The sequence below is a fragment of the Acanthaster planci genome, linkage group LG09, assembly GCF_054643075.1.
Source record: "Acanthaster planci isolate LZ-2023a linkage group LG09, COTS_SCS, whole genome shotgun sequence".
In the NCBI taxonomy this organism is placed as follows: Eukaryota; Metazoa; Echinodermata; class Asteroidea; order Valvatida; family Acanthasteridae; genus Acanthaster; species Acanthaster planci.
In genome coordinates this window covers 10,060,925-10,079,032 of record NC_141785.1, presented here as the reverse complement: position 1 = coordinate 10,079,032, position 18,108 = coordinate 10,060,925, and positions in this window count along the sequence as shown.

Below are 18,108 nucleotides of genomic sequence, written 5' to 3'. Positions count from 1 at the left end.
AAGGCTGTACATTGCAGGTAGAAACAAGAAGCCTTGTCAAGTTTGACCAAGGCTGTCTAGAGGCGAGACTTGTCACCATCACAGATCGACTTCAAAGGAGGCTTGCCAGAGTCAGTGGTTATTTTGTCTCTAGCTGCATTGGGAATCTCTGGTACTGATAGGAGATTGTCATGATCCTAAGCTAGGGCCCTAGGGGGATATGGGCGCCAGCGTGAGGCCTTGCTGATTGAATCGATGCATGAACGGTCGAGCGGAATTCCTGGGAAAGTTGGCCCAAAGATTCCAGCCTGGTTGTGTGACGCTTGAAGGAAGCATGACCGGTGTCCCTTTCCGGGGGCAGGAGGCCGAGGGCCTGGATCATGTCGCATTGAAGGAGACGAAGCCAGCCCTCAGAAGGGGTGAGATCACCCACCGTATCGGTATCATCTTCTCCTGATGATGGTGTCTGCTGCCTGAACTGAAGCACAGTTGTGCCAGGGTCAGATCCGTGGGTGCTCCCGTACATAGCAGAATGTTCTGGAAGGAGAACACCAGCTTGACTCAAGCCTCGGTGAGTTCCACGTTCCGAGTAGTCGTCCATGACTGCAGAACGGGTTGAGGCTGCAGGAACCACGTGAGGTAGGTCCGGGTCCGGAGGGGTAGAAGCCGGTGTGGGCTTATTGCTAAGGCAGCGGACGAGGGAGGACAGAGATTCGTTAATAGACTGAAACGCTGTCGTCCATGGTTCAGGGGAGTGTTCCCGTTGCTTTGAATGATGCCTCTTCTTGGTTTTTAAAGAAACCGATGAAGAAGAAGACCAATTGCCCTCGGATTTTGGAACGCAGGGGTGAATAAGCAGCTGACTCGGTGGGTGAGGTCGGAGGCTCATCCCCTAGGTTACTTTCCACATCAACTTCTTGGACCTCTGTCGCTGCTTCACTATTGCTTGATGAAGTAGCTAGGGACGAGCTACTCTGTTGTGCCCCATCTGTCTGAACCTCGGGTTCCCTTACCAAACCATGTTTCCGAAGTGAGTAACCTCTTGGAGTCGATTTACTTTCCTCACACAAGGTCTCTGGGGATGGTCTGGACTGCCTCTGACATTCCGAAAGCCATGGACAAGGCTTAAGGTGGATCCGGTGAACTACCTTCTCATGTCCCACGGAGGTGTGGACAACATACACTGGATGATTGGAATAGGGTTGTTTGATGAAGAGATAAGGTACCATAAGCTGTTGGTGGATCTGCTTGTCACAAGGGGAGATGACTTGGCGGTACAGGAGACTATCGTGGATGGAGTACCTCTTCCAGTCGCGAAGGGGTGCAGTAACCTCCCGTCCGAGAACTTCCTTCTCAACTGGATCAGGCTTCATTCTCTTCTTCACACAGTCAACAACTAGCCCCAGCACTGGATCCTCAGATTGGAGTGTTGATTGCCAGTTCTCCCTGTGAATAACCAGGACAACATCGGGTACCTCCCTCCTGGAATGCTCTAATGCAGTGAGATACCGCCAACGGAAACTCCTGGTTCCTTGTGAATGGACATTGAGACTCACTGCAACTGTTGTTGAGCCTACGGTGCACAGAACAGAGGGCACATCCATTTTCTCACCCTCTTCTGTGGTCACACAATGGGACAAGGCATCTGGGGATTTGTTACGTCTTGGTCTGTACTGAATCTCACAGTCACATGAACTGAGTTGTTGTACCCAGTGCATCTCCGTGCATCCCAGGTTTGCCTTCTGGATGAAGATCAGAGGATGTGATCCATCAAGACAATGCACTTAGAGCTGAGGAGGTACCCCTTGAAAACTTCCGTCACCGTCCACTTTATTGCAAGGAGCTCAAACTTAAATGCACTATACTGACCATTGTGCTCATCCAGCTGACGTGCCTGTGAGGCATATGTGATTACATGCTGATTATCGACGCCGTGCTGTAAAAGTATGGCTCTGAGACTTGTGGAACAAGCATCTGTCTGCAACTCATATGGTTTAGAGAAGTCTGCATAGGAGAGAATGGGTGCTGTCGTAAGGCACTTTTTGAGCGACCTGAACGCAGACCTAGCTTATCTAGTTTCATGCTGTGACCCTTCCAGATCTTACCACCTTGCAGATATTGAAAGAAGGGAGCAGCAACATTGGCGTAACCCAATCGAATCCAAGGAATGGCCTAATCTCCTTCACAGACTTCGGCTCAGGCCACTATACTGAACAACTCGCACCTTTTCAGGATCTACTGCTACTCCAACACTAGAGGCTCTGTGGCCAAGGTACTGTACTTCTGACTGCAACAGGTGGCACTTGGATGGCATAAGTTTTAAGCCGTGTTCCTGCAGCTTCTGGAAGATTGGCAGCATTGGCTGCCATCCTGTTGTAGACTGATGGGGTTGATAGTTAACTGGTGGGTAGTATGTCACGAGTGGGTATGGTACTTGTCGTGGATGTGGAGTTCCCATCTGCTGTGTTGCTACATGTGGCGATTGGTCTTGGGTGGGGCCACCAAAAACGTTCCATTGTGCAGAGACAATAGCGGTAGGGTTTGTCATGGAAGTCATCACTGGGGTGACACCTTGATAATTGGGAACACCAAGTTGATATTAGGTGAGACTGTTTGGAGGGTGTCTGTCCCAGCTGGGGTAGCGTGCTTCCATCTCCATGGGAGGGTCCTCGGGATCATCACCCGCTCCAACTGGTGCTTCCTCCACCAGTGGTCTAGACTCTAGAGTTCTCCTCAATGACTTGTGGGGTAAGTTCCTCAAGCTACACCTCTGGCTCCTGCTGAGGCTCTGATAGATGTGGCTTTGTAACTGGGCGTCGTACAGCAACATCATCCACCCCTGGCGTGGCCTGCAACAGCGGATGGGGTTGTTGGGTTTGAAGATAGAACTCATCATCAGAGCTGCTCACATCTTGGGTTGGGCCTAATTGGTGGGCACGTTCTTTGTTGAACGCTGTCTTCTCTTAGTGTGTGGTGGTACGGGTTCTGGTGCGTGTTTTGATGCAGGGAGGTGGTTACAGGGGAGGAGCAGATTCCAATGAAGGACTCTAGTCCTGGTGTTCCCGCTCTCTGGCCTCACCTCATACACCGGCATATCATCTTGCATCTGTCAGATGACGACGTGTATTTTCTCCTCCTAGTAGGATCTTAGCTTTCCTGGACCACAAGTCTCATTCAGGTTTCGCACAAGAATTTGGTCCCCAGGCTGAAGGCTAATACCATGTGCCCGCTTGTTCACTGTCACAGTGGGTCGTCTTGGAACTATGTCTGGAAGCTAGGGCATATGCTTGCTGAGTCTTCCATTTGGTGACATAGTCAGCATGGCTTGTAGTGGCGCCCTCTGTACTGGTTGGAAGGTCGAAGGAGATATCAGGGAAGTCAGGGTTGTCTCCCATAGATACAATAGAAAGGGGAATACCCAGTTGCCTCACTGTGAGTGCAGTTATAAGCGTGCACAACTTTATCCAGAGACGCCTTCCAGTTAGATTTCTTCTCTTCCGGTAGCATTTGCAGCATTGACAGCAAGGTTTAATCTTTCAACTTGCCCGTTGCCCTGCAGATGGTAGGGTGTGGTCCTCGACTGTTCGATGCCACACAGCTGCTGAAGTTGGTGAAAAAACTGGTTTTCAAACTCTCAGCCCTGGTCATAATGCAATCTTTGAGCAAATCCAAACTTCAGGGCAAAGTCGTTGAAGATTTTCTCTGCAGCTGTTTTTACAAGATTTGTTGGTTGTGGAACAGGCCTGGGCGAATCAAGTAAAATGGTCCATTACAACCAAAATATACTCATTTCCCCCTCTACTGCGCTCTAGGTGCAAGAAATTGATGGACACCAACTCCAATGGCTCTGTGGCAGTGATGCACTGCATAGGGGTATGCGTTGGCCTGTGGGGTCTCCGCTGCTTCAGACGGGGCACTCTTGAGTGACGTAGTGTCTTTCTGCATATGTGGCCAGTAGAACCAATCTCGGGCAAGGCTGAGTACCCAGTCTGCTTCCAGGTGGCCTATTCCATTATATAGTTCCTGGTACACCTGCTATCTGTGTTTCTGGGGGAAAACAAGTTGTCGCTGAGATCTTTCCTGCTGGTAGAGTATCCCCTGTTTAAGATGTAATTTCTCCCATTCATGGAGAAGAGCTGTCTTCGCTGGATGTTTGTTTCTCTTGCGCTTTTTTGGGTCGTGGGTTGCAGCTGGCATACTCCAGTACCAGTCCAATTGCAGGATCTACTCGCTGGTCATCCGCCATCTCCTGATCGGTCACGTCTTGGGTTCCCTCACTGTCTGGAGGGATTTGAGAGGTGATTGCTGATATCCATGTGAGTCCTGACTGCTAAGCTTTAATGGCCCTGATGGTGGCATCAATTGCCATTGGAGTCATCTCCTGGGTGCAACGGGCCATGCACTTCTCCAAGTCGAGGGGTAACCGTGAGAGTGTATCAGCACCAACAATGGATTTTCCTGGCTTGTACTTTATGTTGAAGTTGAAGTCTGACAACTCAGCCACCTAACGGTACCCTGTAGCATTCAGTAAGGCAGAGGTGAGGAGGGTTGTTATCAGTGTAAACCGTGAAAGACTTTGCATAATACAGGTAGTCAGGGAATTTCTCGCATATCACCCACTTCATGGCCAGGAATTCTAGCTTGCCTGAATGCAAGTTGTAGTTCTTCTCTGCCGAGGTGAAAATCGGTGACCCATAGCTGATGACTCCGAGCTTTCCCTGTTGCCGCTGGTAAAAGATTGCTCCTAACCGCTCATTGGACGCATTTGTATGAAGGATGAAGGGAAGCAAAAACTCAGGGAATGCCATCACAGGTGGATTGGTAAGGTGATGGAGAATGACGTCCAGAATCTACTGGTGTTCACTTGTCTAGGTGATTGGTTGCTTGAAGGGGACCTGTCTTGCACTTTGTTTGGTGGGCTTCATCTTGCCCGGTCGACCAGTATGGTGTTGTGGTTTCCCTTGGTTGCCTGGGCTGACAGTGAGGAAGTCATACAGGGTTTGGCTACTTGGGAGAAATCCAGTATATACCATCTGTAATAACAAGGAAACCCAGTAATTTCCTCAGCTCTCCAACAGTTCCTGGTGTCTTGTCCTTCTGGGCTTGGACAGCGCTGATGTCTGCAGGATCCATTTTGTGTCCTTCTGCAGAGACAACACGGCCAAGGTATCGGACCTCCCGCTGAAACAGGTGGCACTTACTTGGCTTCAGCTTGATGCCATGTTGTTGTAAGTGATGGGGTACTTTGCGAAGTTGTCTTCAAAGGATGTTCCATACACCAGTATGTCGTCTAGGTATATGACGGCTACTTCCCATGTTAGTCCTTCTCGGCAGGTCTCAATACACTGCTGAAATACCACTGTGGCATTCGTGAGGCCAAATTGAATCTTCAGCCACTCGTACATTCCCCATGGGGGCACAAATGCCATCACGGGTCTGCTGTCTTCTGACATGAATCCCTGATTGTAGGTTTTACCCTGGTTAAAGGTGGAGAATCAAGAGCACCTAAACCGTTAAGAATGTCCTGGGTCCTAGGAATGGGTCGCTGGTCAGGGATTGTCTTATCGTTCAGCTCCCGGTAGTCCACGCAAAGACGTGGGCTACTATCCTTTTTCCTGATGCAGACTATCAAGGAGGAATATGGTGAAGTGGACCTGGCGATCCATCCCCTGTTGATCAGATCTTGTAAGTATTCCTTTAACTCTCTGTACAGTGGGCAGGGCACAGACATGTAGATCTTCTGGACCGGCTTATCATCTTTGAGTCAGATGTGCATCTGTAGGTTGTTAATACAGCCCATGTCATCGTCATCCTTGGCAAAAGCTCCGGCCTTTTCCCTCAGCATTCTCTCTGCAGTGCATCTCTGCTCTTCAGTCAGATGACTCAAATCAATTGGCAAAGTCCACTCGGATGACTTTTGGCCAGCCCGGGCTTTCACATTATTGGCTCTTGCATGGTAGTTTTGTGGGAATCATCAGTAGGTGCACATGTATGAAAGGGAAGGACTGACCTGACTTGCTGCAGTTCACCAAGGACAGTATAGCCGGGGAGGAAGACATCATGATCAGAATGATTGGTTACTGGTACATGAATGTGTGAACAAGAACCCGCCTGCGTTGTTACACAGCACTCTCCTACATCTGCTTCATCTGTCCATGGCATACTGATGTTTGGCTCGAACAGCACTGGTATGTCCTCTTTGATGGGTCTTGTCATAACTCGGCAGCCACTGCTTTAGTTGTTCCCTTTGGAATCATCACACCTTTCTTCCCCACTCTGACTTGGCACAGGCAATCGGGGCTATTATCATGAAGGAGACTAACCAGGGTCTTGATGGATTCAGACTTCATCCTGAGAAATTGCGAGCAAAGGATGCCTCATTGTACCCGATGGCGGGTTCACATACATCCGGGGTTACTAGCATGGGTACTTGTAGCCTTGGGGTTGTGATTTCTATCCTGACTCAACGAGAACCCAGCTTCAATCCAACCATCAAAAGGAATGGGGGGTTGAATTTGCAGCTCTCACATCCAATGGGGTCTCGCCCAGTAGCTGATGAAAGGGTCATAAGGGGACATGTGCGAAATATTGTCGAAACCAGGAACGGGGGAGAAAAGAGATCTGGGACCCTGTGTCCCAGAGCGCCTCTGTCTGCTGCCCGTCAATGTAGCAGTGCACCATACATGTGCTTCCGACTAGACAACTTACTTTCTTGTATTGTCTTGGGGTGAGGTGTGCACATACTTGGGCTTTTACTCCTGTCCTCTGCTCCTCTGTTGTGGTTTCTCTGTGCTGGGACTTTGTCAATGGGGTGGTAATACTGCTCGCCCCTCGGTGGAAACCCTTGGCTGTTTCCCAACTGATTGCTGCAGTTCTGAATGTAGTGGTCAGGTGATCCACACTTCAAGCAGTGTTGGCACTGGTCTCCAACACCTTGTGTCTGGCATCCCTGGCAGCCCCACTTCCTGGGTGGGCCTCGTTGGTGGGTCGCTTTGTTGCTTAATGGATTGGTAGACTGGCTGCCACCTGCTTGCAGAGCTGTGACAAGGGCAGCCACCTGCAGTTTCAGCTCATTCACGTCGTCAACTAGAGGGTTGGGCTTGGAGGTCTTGGGGCTTCTGGGTCAGGTGTGTTATGGGAGATGCTGCTGACTGTAACGATTGTGACCCATTCATCTTCTGCTGAAGCTCTGCCTCATGACTGGCTGCTGATCCTGGAGATACGGGCACGTCTGTCTGTACCCCCTTACTGCGGAATCCTGTCTGGAGTGAATGAAGGAACATTGCCCTCACCTGTTCTGCCTTGTACTTTGGGCCTGCAGTCAATTCCTTGGAGACAAACCAGACCTTCTCCTGCAAATCCATGGCTCGAATTAGGAACTCCTGAGGACTCTCCTTAGCATCTTGCCGGGCCTTTGACAGCTGGTAGTAGAGCCCTGTAGTGTCCCTCTCCCAGTAATGTGACCTTAGGATGTGACGCAAGTCAGTGAGGGTGAGTGAGGGCTTTCCCTCAAGGTAGCTTCTCATGGTGTGACGCTTGGTTAATGGCCCTGATGACAGCCTCCACAACCTCTCTCTCCTTGTACTTCCTTGCTAACCTGGCCTCAATTTGATGCATCAGGGACAAAAAGAAGATTTTGTCCTTTTGCCCTGCATCGCCAATCTGTCAGAAGATTTTGAACTCTCTCTGGAAAACCGGTCCAGCTGCCATCTCTGTAGATGAAGGTGCACATGACTGGCTTGGCACTGCCTCCTCATCCTGCACTGCTGGTTGGGTCCCCGACTGCTGTTGGCCTGATGATGTTGCCTTCAGCACTTTCAGTACCTTTTGAAGTACTGAAAAACCCTCATCCTCCTGGCCCTCTACGACGTTACTGCTGAGGTACTTCCTGACTCTGCGAAGTAGGGCTGGGTTTGTCTTGCCATCCCCATCTTCAAGTCCGAGCTCCACATATACTGTCAACAAGACTTCTCTGCTTCCTGACTGGAGTCGGCTATGTCAATCGTGATCCTGACATCTCCGCCCCATCACAGGCTCCGGTCGCAAGACAGGGGCTCGTCAGAATTGTGTAACAACCAGACACACATGTCCTGGCAAGGTTGCCAAATGTAAGCCAGCCCCAAGGAGTTGGTTGAAAGCTGTCAATGAGCAAAGATTATGCAGACATGAATTTGGTTGCATAGAACTTACGATGTTTAATCGTCGGCTGCTCAACAAGGAATGCGATTATTACAAATACAATGCAATCAAGGTGATTGCATTGACAAATCCTTAATCGCAATTTAGTATTACAGAAATCTCTCTACCAATCATGTTCTGTCTAAAAAGAAGTGGAAACTAAATCTCAAAATAATACACACAAGAAATATTTGCCTTAATATTAAAGTCAGGTGAACCTCATCTTATTTTAATTAAGGACACACATTTAAGTGCAATGCTCATATTTGTCATTTTTCGGTACACTGTAGATTCCCTAAGTCAAGTTCCAAACAAGTCAATAAACCAAGTACATGTACCAGTAACCCTCATTAAAAATGTACAAGAAAAAAAGGTGCTCTTGGCCCTACTGGTTTCTGTGGGCAGGTTTGGTCCACAAGAACTTGTGGTTTGTCTTGAACATGTGAGAGATAAACAGCTACTTAATCCTTAACAGGTCTTGTGGTCACTGACCCAGTGGAACAAATGTGCTTTTGCCTGAATACCAATGAGCTGGGGCTCTGTTCTTGGAATGTCTGACTCATCCCCTACTGGGACCATTTCTTGTCCTATGTGCAGCCACATGCTTGCAACTTAACAAGCATTGTCAAACTCTACTCATGAAGTAGCTTTGGAGAACATGGCATTCACATTTCTAAAAGTTCAGACTAGAAAAGGAATAATTACTAAAATAGACACTTTTAACAACTACTAAAAATACTAGAAATACACAGTCTCATCAGCAACTACTCTCATGAACTTTATATAAAGCATATCGTGAAATATCTCAGCTTCTCTCAACTTATTGTAGAGTTAACAAACTCAATCATAACTTTGACCATTCTTTCTGAAAACTTGACACAGACTTTCCAGAAATGTGCTTAAAATCTCTGTGTTTTTTCCTTCCAGTAAAACTAACTTTAAGGGAAGTTTCAGCGAAATACACATGAACATTCCGTGGCTCCTCATGTTGCTTAGGTTTCTTCCAACTTCCAAGCAACTATTAAATCAATATCACTTTGTCCTGAGAATACATAAAATATAAAAGAATAACATCCTTATAACAACAGAATTAAAGAAATATAACCAAGTCTGAAATGGGAGATAGAGAAATGAAGTGAACATGCAGCATTTTTCCCCTTGAAAAATAAGAATACTTGCATTTAACTCCCATGTACATTTTTCCCAGCGGTAGATTAGGAGCCTTTAACTTTTGACCCTGTAATGTCAAGCCTGACTCTGTAATGTCAAGCCTCCTAATTGATTTAAGAGTACTCCTACACAAGGACCCACTCATTGCTTTGGCCTTCTTACCACATTCCACTGGCAGACTTCTTGTCTAGGATTTATCACTTTATAATTAGATTTACCCTTGTTCTTCTGACCCGTGTACCCAACCATATTTTACCACTTGGTCATTTTTAGCCATTCTCATCACAACCACTCTCTCTATTCGCAGTACTCCCACTCTCTCTTGTACAAGTTGTAAAATAGTTTACAATAAAAGTTTCTTTCTCAAAAGTTAGTACATGTTGTCAACATTATTCCTTTTATACAACACTACTAAATTGGTGACCCAGACGTGATTTGAACATGCCACCTGAAGAAACACCAGCAGTGGGCTCTACTGCCACACCCACGACGGCTGCAGTTAGCCTGAAACTACCTCAGTACTGGCCAGCAGATCCACACGTATGTTTTGCTTAAGTGGAGGCCCAGTTTGCCACAAGAGGGATCAACGCAGAGAAAATGAAATACAACAATATCATTTCAGCTCTCACCCCGTCAATTGCCCAGGAAGTCTGAGACATCCTCCTAAATCCTCTACAAGACACCCCCTACAAAACCCTGCGTTAGGAGCTGACTAAAAGAACAACAAAAAACGACTACAGCAGCTCCTGACGGACGAGGTACTTGGCAATCACAAGCCGACGCAGTTACTGTGGTGGATGCGCCAACTCCTTGGTGACAGAGTACTGGAAGACTCCATCCTGCACCAGTTATTCTTGCAATGGTTACTGGCTAGCATACAGATGGTAATCACCTCGGCAGGAGACTCCATGACGATGGAATAATTTGCCGAGCTGGCTGACAAAGTCATGGCTGTGTCCATTCCATCCCACCCCACGGGATGAACTCTTTGACACCGATGGCTACCGTGACAGCAATGGCGAACCTGAAGAGCGAGGTAGAGCTTCTTAATAAATAGATAAATTGCCTAACCACTCAAGTTCAGAAACTCTTGATGTTGTCAACATTATTCCTTTTATACAACACTACTAAAAACATACCTGTAAAATGCGCAAAGATTATGCAGACACGAAAATGGTTGCATAGAACTTATGTTTAATCATCGGCTGCTCAACAAGGAATGACTTGAGATACAGCCAAGGCAAACAAAGGGGGTGAGTGCACTTCCTGCTTGGTATCTTAGCCAATCAGAAGAGAGTGACCATAGTAACTGGTCATCCCTCGGCTGATCGGTTGTGTTCTAAGAAAAGGAAGCTTTTCTTTTGGTGGGGGGGGGAAATTTTCCTTCACTTCTCTGGGAGGGGCACTACAAAAAGGCACTGTGAATGCTGTCTTCTCCATATTAGTGGGGTGCATTGCTACCTGATAGTATCCGCCGGTAAAATTTAGGATACTGAAAAACTTGGAGCCTCCCAGTGCTTGTAAGGACTCCTCTATCCTTGGCAGCAGAAAGGAGTCTCAATGAGTCAGCTGGTTTTGGTGTCTGTAATCCACGAAGTTGTGGACGTTGCCATCTTTTTTCTGAACCACCACTGGTGATGTCCACAGACTGGAACTCTCCCTGACAATACCCTTCTCCAGTAGACTACAAATGTGGTCCCGCACTGCCTTGTACTGAGGAATTGGCGGGAGAGGTCAATGTCACTGTCGTACGGGATGAGCACTTCCTGTATGTATTTGATGCACCACTGTGTCTGTGTACCCCATATCATGTTCACTGTGAGAGAAGGATTCTTTGAGCCTTTCGAGGAGAGACTCAATCTTTTTCATTTCATCAGCAGTCAAGTGATCACTCACGTCTACCTGCAACAGTAGGGATGGCCCCTGGTCTCCCATAGTCATGTTGGAAACTGTAACACTTATGTCACCAGCACTTAAATTTCATTTTAAACACCACCATGTCAAAGTGCCCACTCTCTACCTTCACCAAACAGGGAGGGACCGTCAATGATGATGGAGATCCAATCCCTTTGGGCTCCAGCATCGCCTCATAGCATCCACCATCTGGGCCAGAGCTCCCCTGTCCAGGAATAACAACTCCCTGTTGCGCCGAAACTGTGATAGGTGACCCAGTTGTGAATGCCCTTCCAACTCTGCCATCGCTGCCTCCGAACTTCAGTGTCTGCTCAACTGCTTGTAGGGTTTTTATGCCAAACTGTATCGATTGAAAGCCAGGGGATCCTTTCTAGATGTGGTACAGAGCTCTTCTTCATCAGCTGCACCCAGCACTGCTGAAGGAAATTTATCCTGAGAATACACTGTGCAACCTCCTTCTTCCAAGCCTGCTGTGTCTTACGGTCTTTCCTGAGGACAAGGACGACTCATGCCTCCATGGTCTGGCTGATGGTGTGAGCGTCAGTTTCAAAGAACCCAATGTATGGCATCTTGACTTCATTAGCTGAGACTACAGTGAAAGGCCCTGGAAGTGATTGTAACTGGAATCCCTTTGGAAGCAGCTCTCTAACAAAGTAACCCTTCCCCACTGTGGTGACCTGTGATCCGGGATCGAGCAGACTAATGACTGACCAACTTGTACTCTGCTGACGAACATGTCACTGCATGTTTCCCCTGGTGGTCCAAAGAATGCCTGTGGTGGCCCTGGCCTCTGGTAAAAAGGTTGTGTAGCGGAAGGGTACACAGGATACCCCAACGGTCTTGCCATGCCCTCTATTGCCTTAAGGATGCCATTAGTCATACTTTTTATCACCCCCAGAATTTCACCGTCATGGTTGGATCTTTGGTCAAGGTGTATGACGGCCTAGCTGGTACGCAGTACTCCTCCTAACCGCTCTGCTTCATGCCTCTTCCCGACTTTCACATTTAATGGCATATTCCCTGAACTCCCGGAATGATGTCACTTGTAGTCGCTTGTAGAGGTCATGGCAGTTGTTCTGCATTATTGTATCATTCAACCACTTGACATTTTGCTCCACTAGGGCTGAATTTGGACTTGAGTAGAGCTTCAAACCTCGTCTGGTTAGCCGCAGAATCCGTTTCTCCAGGTCAACTGCAAAATCCCTCACGCTCTCTCCTTGCTGCTGCTTGCAATCAAGGTACAGTCGCTGCAACTCTCCTGTCAAATCTGTGTCCGTAGGACTGTTTCAAGAAGCAGATAATTTCATCAATGGTCTTGCCTTCGGTTATGAGAGCCTTCACCTCCAAGTTCAGAACTCCTTTCAGGTAGTCAAGGAGGAATGCCCTCCTCTGGCTGGCTGGGATCACGTAGCGCTGGAATGCACCCTCAATGGAAAAGAGGAAATCTTCAATTTCTCCTGGTTTTCTTTCGAATGTTACAATCTTTCTTTCTGGTGGCATGACCAGCTGTGCGCGAGTTGACACTGCTGGGCTGGGAGCATCATCGCACTTCAGGGGGGCTTTCTCAGGGATCTGTACGGTAAAAACCCTGTCTCCCCAACCCGCTAGAGGTGGGCCAACTGTGTTCTTGTGGGGTGGTACAACTACCTATTCACCTTCGTTGCAGTACAGCAATCCATGAGCTGTTGGGAACTGGGCCTGTAAGGTGCCAAGGGAAAGAGGGCCATTTTCTTCTGCAAGGGGAAATTTGCAGACAGGTCCATTTGAGGCAATCTTCACGTAACTAGTCATGTTAACAACAATTTCAATCACATGAAACAGATTGATTAGGGTATCTCAAAGGTTAACTGTAAAATGACTTGAACAACTCCAACAGCCCTAATTAACTGAAGGGGAGACTTCCACAATTACATGTACTTTTGGTACATACAGCAGCACAACCAATCCAATACTTTGCAGGCAAGGACTTACAGTACACGACACTAAATTAACAATAACTGTCTACACAATAAGCCTTCCTAAACACTTCCTAAACAGACGTTATCAATTAGTAAGCTGGAGGTCTTATTTCCTTGGACAGCGGGCCTAATGTTGTTTATAGTTTCTACCCACGGATATTAAGAATGCAAGTTATGTTCTATTATTTAAACAACTTCCTTTTTAAATAACTCAGTTACACTTCCTACAATTTATACACCACCCATTCTGTATAGCTATAACTGAAAACACCTGTTAGCAATCTAAGTAGTCAGCACTAAATATCAAAACCTCACTTCCCTCAATACAGAGGTGCAATATGTTCCACAAATACCACAATGTCCACAGATGTCTAGGAACAATTATATTTCTAGCACCAGTAAGTGACAAAATTCACATGGGCACCTGAAAAATTGCACCAAGCTACCAGGTCTCAAAATTTTGATTAGTCAGACATTTCCAAATCAAAAACTTGCTGAAAAGATTTCCTCATATGTAAAGCACAGAAGCACAAAAGGCAATAACAAGCGATAAAGAGGTTTTCCCATCTCTTTGTCGTTCTCGGACACCGTTGCTTGCAACTGGTCATGCTGGACCCTGCTCAAAGCTACATTCTCCACCTTCATAATTGATTCCACCCTTTCCTGTAGAGCCAAATTTTGACGTTTAAGGCTTCTTCTGTCAGCCTGCAGCAGTGACACCTTCTCCTGGAGCTGCTGATGAGACAACCTGTTATTCGGTATGGCCGACTCCAGGGAAAACACACTCTCGGACTTCCTCATCTCCCGACGGGCAAGGACCATGAGGTCACTCCGATGTACCCGGTAAATGTCACATCGCGGCTTATTGCTTAGAAATTAACAATGCATGTGGTGGATTATACCATTATAGTACACATCACCTCCTGTTATCCGCACTGGAACCTGGCCTTCTGGCCCCTTCTTGGCCTCCACTACACTAGGTAGGTCCCTATTACCTATGCACAAACAGTGAAGGCAATTTACCCAACGAAGCTGTAAATTCTTCCTCTGTCAGTATGCTGGGATGGGACAAAAACCAGGCAGATGTCGTCCAGCCACAATACCTTCAACCATTAGTCGCCATGACAAATCAGAAAAACAAGGAAAAAACGACAGACGGCATGCCCTTGTTGTTCACTTTCATAATCTGCAAATGATAACCTGTAGACCATGTGTTGAGGCCTGCATTACGAGCTGCCTTTTCCCACCTAATTTTTTTTTTGTGACCAGGGCGCTCTCTCTTCCACCAGTACCTTGGGAAAACTCTGCCAACTTGATGTTGAGCGTGGCCTTCTTTTTCTTCTTTGCAGCTTCCCACCATCTCCTCAACTTCGTGTCGCATGGTCTGCATATATAGGGTGGATGCACCCCAGCAACATCTTCCTCAACAACGATGTGCAATCTGGCCTTAATTATGTGAGCCATATCCTCCTTTTGTATTGGATTGCGATTCAGTTCTTGACACCTCAAGACTCCGCATAACCTGCACAAATAGGCCACTTCAGACATCACTGAAAAGACCTGCCCATTGACGACGTGCCACTACTGGCCAACTAGACAGTGGCGCTTGCACACAATCTTGCGGCCTTAACTGCACTAAATGAAATGAACAGAAAAAAAATCTGCATCTGTTTTTTAAAAACTTGTAAAAAAAGTAAAAAGGAAAAAATGTAACCTGGAAAAATGACATACTTCAACTAAGAATATAAAAAGAACAACCACCAAAAAATATAACACTTTGGGGACTACCTTGCCAAAGAAAAACAACACTTTCAAAAAGATTAAGAAGGGAGGAGTCACAAGAAATCTAAAAGAATAGGGATGCAGAAACTGGAAACTTGGTTTTGACAACAAAAAAAACAAGGTCTTTATTTCTTCTCCCAAAAAATTACTTAACCTAAGTTAAAGAAGAAGTAACAAGAGAAATAAAGAAACCAGGACCTTGTATCATGACCAACCAAGAATCAGATTTTAAAAATTTTGCCAAAGACTTGAAAACCTATTCTATTCACTTGACTTATTAATTTGTAGGCCCCTAAACACGACATGCATAAGGGAAAAAGTCAAATAACTGTGGATTGAACAAAGCTTGCCAAGAAGGGAACTCCAACTGAAATTGGGAATTCATGTTAAATAGGCCTATTTGTGTGAATGATAAATGTAAAATCATTATGTAAAAAAAATGAAAAAGTGATCAAATAAAAAAAAAAACATTAGGGCCTAGGCCTAAAATCTTTCACAAACATGAAAAAATAAAAAACACAACACAAGTAGCGACTGTTTCCTGCAACGGGGCACACGACAAACATGACAAAACCCACACTAAAACAGTCGAGCCAGAATTACCCGATGGTTTCATCGTCCCTATAAAAATTGTGCACGGGACTGCACACTGAAAACACATGCAGGAATGGATGAAAGGAATCTTCTCAACGAAAACTTCCCAATATCAGCCATCGGAACATGTCGGAAAAGACTGAAAATTACCCAAATTTCAACTCATAATTCCTCTTACCTCTCGATGTATTGCTTCCAGAAAAATTATCATAACTTGTCGTGGGGAACAACGGATTTCAATCGCTTTAACACCACCAGAACGAGAATTTTCCAGCAATTTCTTTGTTAAAGATGGCACATGGAAATGGCGCATGCGAAACATACTTTTGTTTGTTTGTATTTTACAACTCAGATGACACGAACCAATGTTAGCTCCAATGAGGTCACCAGAGTGATAACGAACCCTGTGCACAGAGGAGTCTTATCGTGGTTGTAAATCTGTCGGTCAGTGGGCGTGCCGCGGGAGGTCTCCATGCCTTTACTACTGGTCAGTGAGGGGTGCTAATTGGTCAGTAAATATCCTGTGGGGGCTTGGCGGGCCGTTCGAACTCCTGTCTTTTCCTTCCTCCATGCCAATACTTACACGATGTCGGCCTAGGCCTACTATCATCACATGCACTCATGTCAAAAATGCCTAAATGCACAGTATACAGTCCTGCAGAGACATCCTAGTTCAACAGAAAGAAAAATAATTGACAACCCTCATTAAAGAATTACCCATTTCCGGTTGAATTATTCCTCACTGCAAAAACCTTTAGACCAGTGTCATACATAATTTTTCCTTCCCTCTTCCTTCGCCCATGCTGGCTGCCACGCCACATGTACATGTATGTATGCTACCGATACACGGGCCACAAAATCCTACAGCCCTTCACCGTAGTACTCCCTAAATTATCTTCCAAATATAACCTTTTAAAAACCTTCATTTCCTCCAATCTACCATCAAACTAGTCTACAATCTCGAGCGGATAAAATGAGGGGAACAAACATTTACAAATATTCTATTAAGTGGTGAAATAAAGCAAATGCAAATTAAAAAAAAAAAAAAAAAACAACCGGTACAATTACCTGCAGAAATTGGGCAGGCATGCAGCGCGCGCAGCTCCAACGCGATCTAAGAGAAACATAACACATACAATGCAAGTCTGGTAAACAATTCAGCTCAGAGAGCAGAGCTTGGATATTTGACTACAGGAATTTTGGACAACAAAATTAATTAGTAATAATAATAATAATTATTATTATTATTAATTTCAATAGTATAAAACCCCAGATAATGTGCCATATTTAAAATTTTAAACTATCACGAACTATATGTACAAAATTCAAATAAGTTAAAGTTCGTTTGTTGTGTGTGACCTCCAGTGAGTGTTTGGGTTAACTCCAAAGATCGTGTAGCGCCGCCAAGCGGCGCTACACGATCTTTGGTTAACTCTGCAGCTAGCTGCAGGGAAGACACTGCAGTAGTACAAATGAGCAGGATTTATAGAATTTTGTTACCAGAGATAATTGACAAAAAACGAAGCAAGTATAATATATGGAATATCTTAAAATGGGTTATTACAAAATCACAAAATTGTATTCCCAATTTCATCACTTAGAACCTCGGTACATCTGGATGAAAATCTTGTCGGTTATCCTTTACAGAATAAAAATAAAGGAGCAGCAACTGGGACTCCATGTCTCGCCGAAAGAGTGTGCAGTGTTCCTGCGCACAGGCGGTTCATGTGATGTGTCGCCGCCAAACCACCAAAGGGTAAATGCAAAGCGTCTCAACATTCTGAAGACACTCTAACCTGGTGGAACATGGGTCGAGTATCTGTCATTACTAGTTGCTCTTGACGTTGACCCAAATCAAGTACCTGATTATGTGGTACATACTATGTAGCCATATATCTGAGGTGACATCATCTTCAACAACCATCTCAGCATATCCATTATTATTACCAACACGGTTAAGCGTGACTTTAGTTGATGATCTCTCTACATACGTCTGCCCAATGCAGTCAGACATTGCTCTGCGACGATTAATTCAGTCGTCCAAAAGCTTGGCGGGTTGTTCTTGAAAGGTATTGGAAATTCATAGAGTCCATCCTTATGGCAAACAGTCCTTCCCCATAATGCAATTACCCTCTTGTCTTGGACTGACATGCCCTTGTCATCATCATAGAGTGACCCGCCAGCTTCCAATCTCCAGAATGTATAAAGCTGTTGCTTGGTATGTCATCTACTGCCACACAGTTTGAAGTGACTACAGCCTTTCCTATTGGCCAATTTAAACACCACCCAACGCATCCTAGTACCCTTGTAGGGTGTATTTTATTCACCGCTTATCACTTCCGATGGTACAAGAGCCTCTACTGAGTCTTGGTCAATCAAAAGTCAGCAAAAGGGTGACGTGAATCTTCCAGCTGAGGTTGCATCCGAATTAGTTGTCTGTAGAGTTAGGTCTACGTCTCTACTCCAATGAAAATGCGGGGAGACGAGCAGACAATAGACTTAGCTTTACCTTTTGAAGCCTGTTCCGGACACG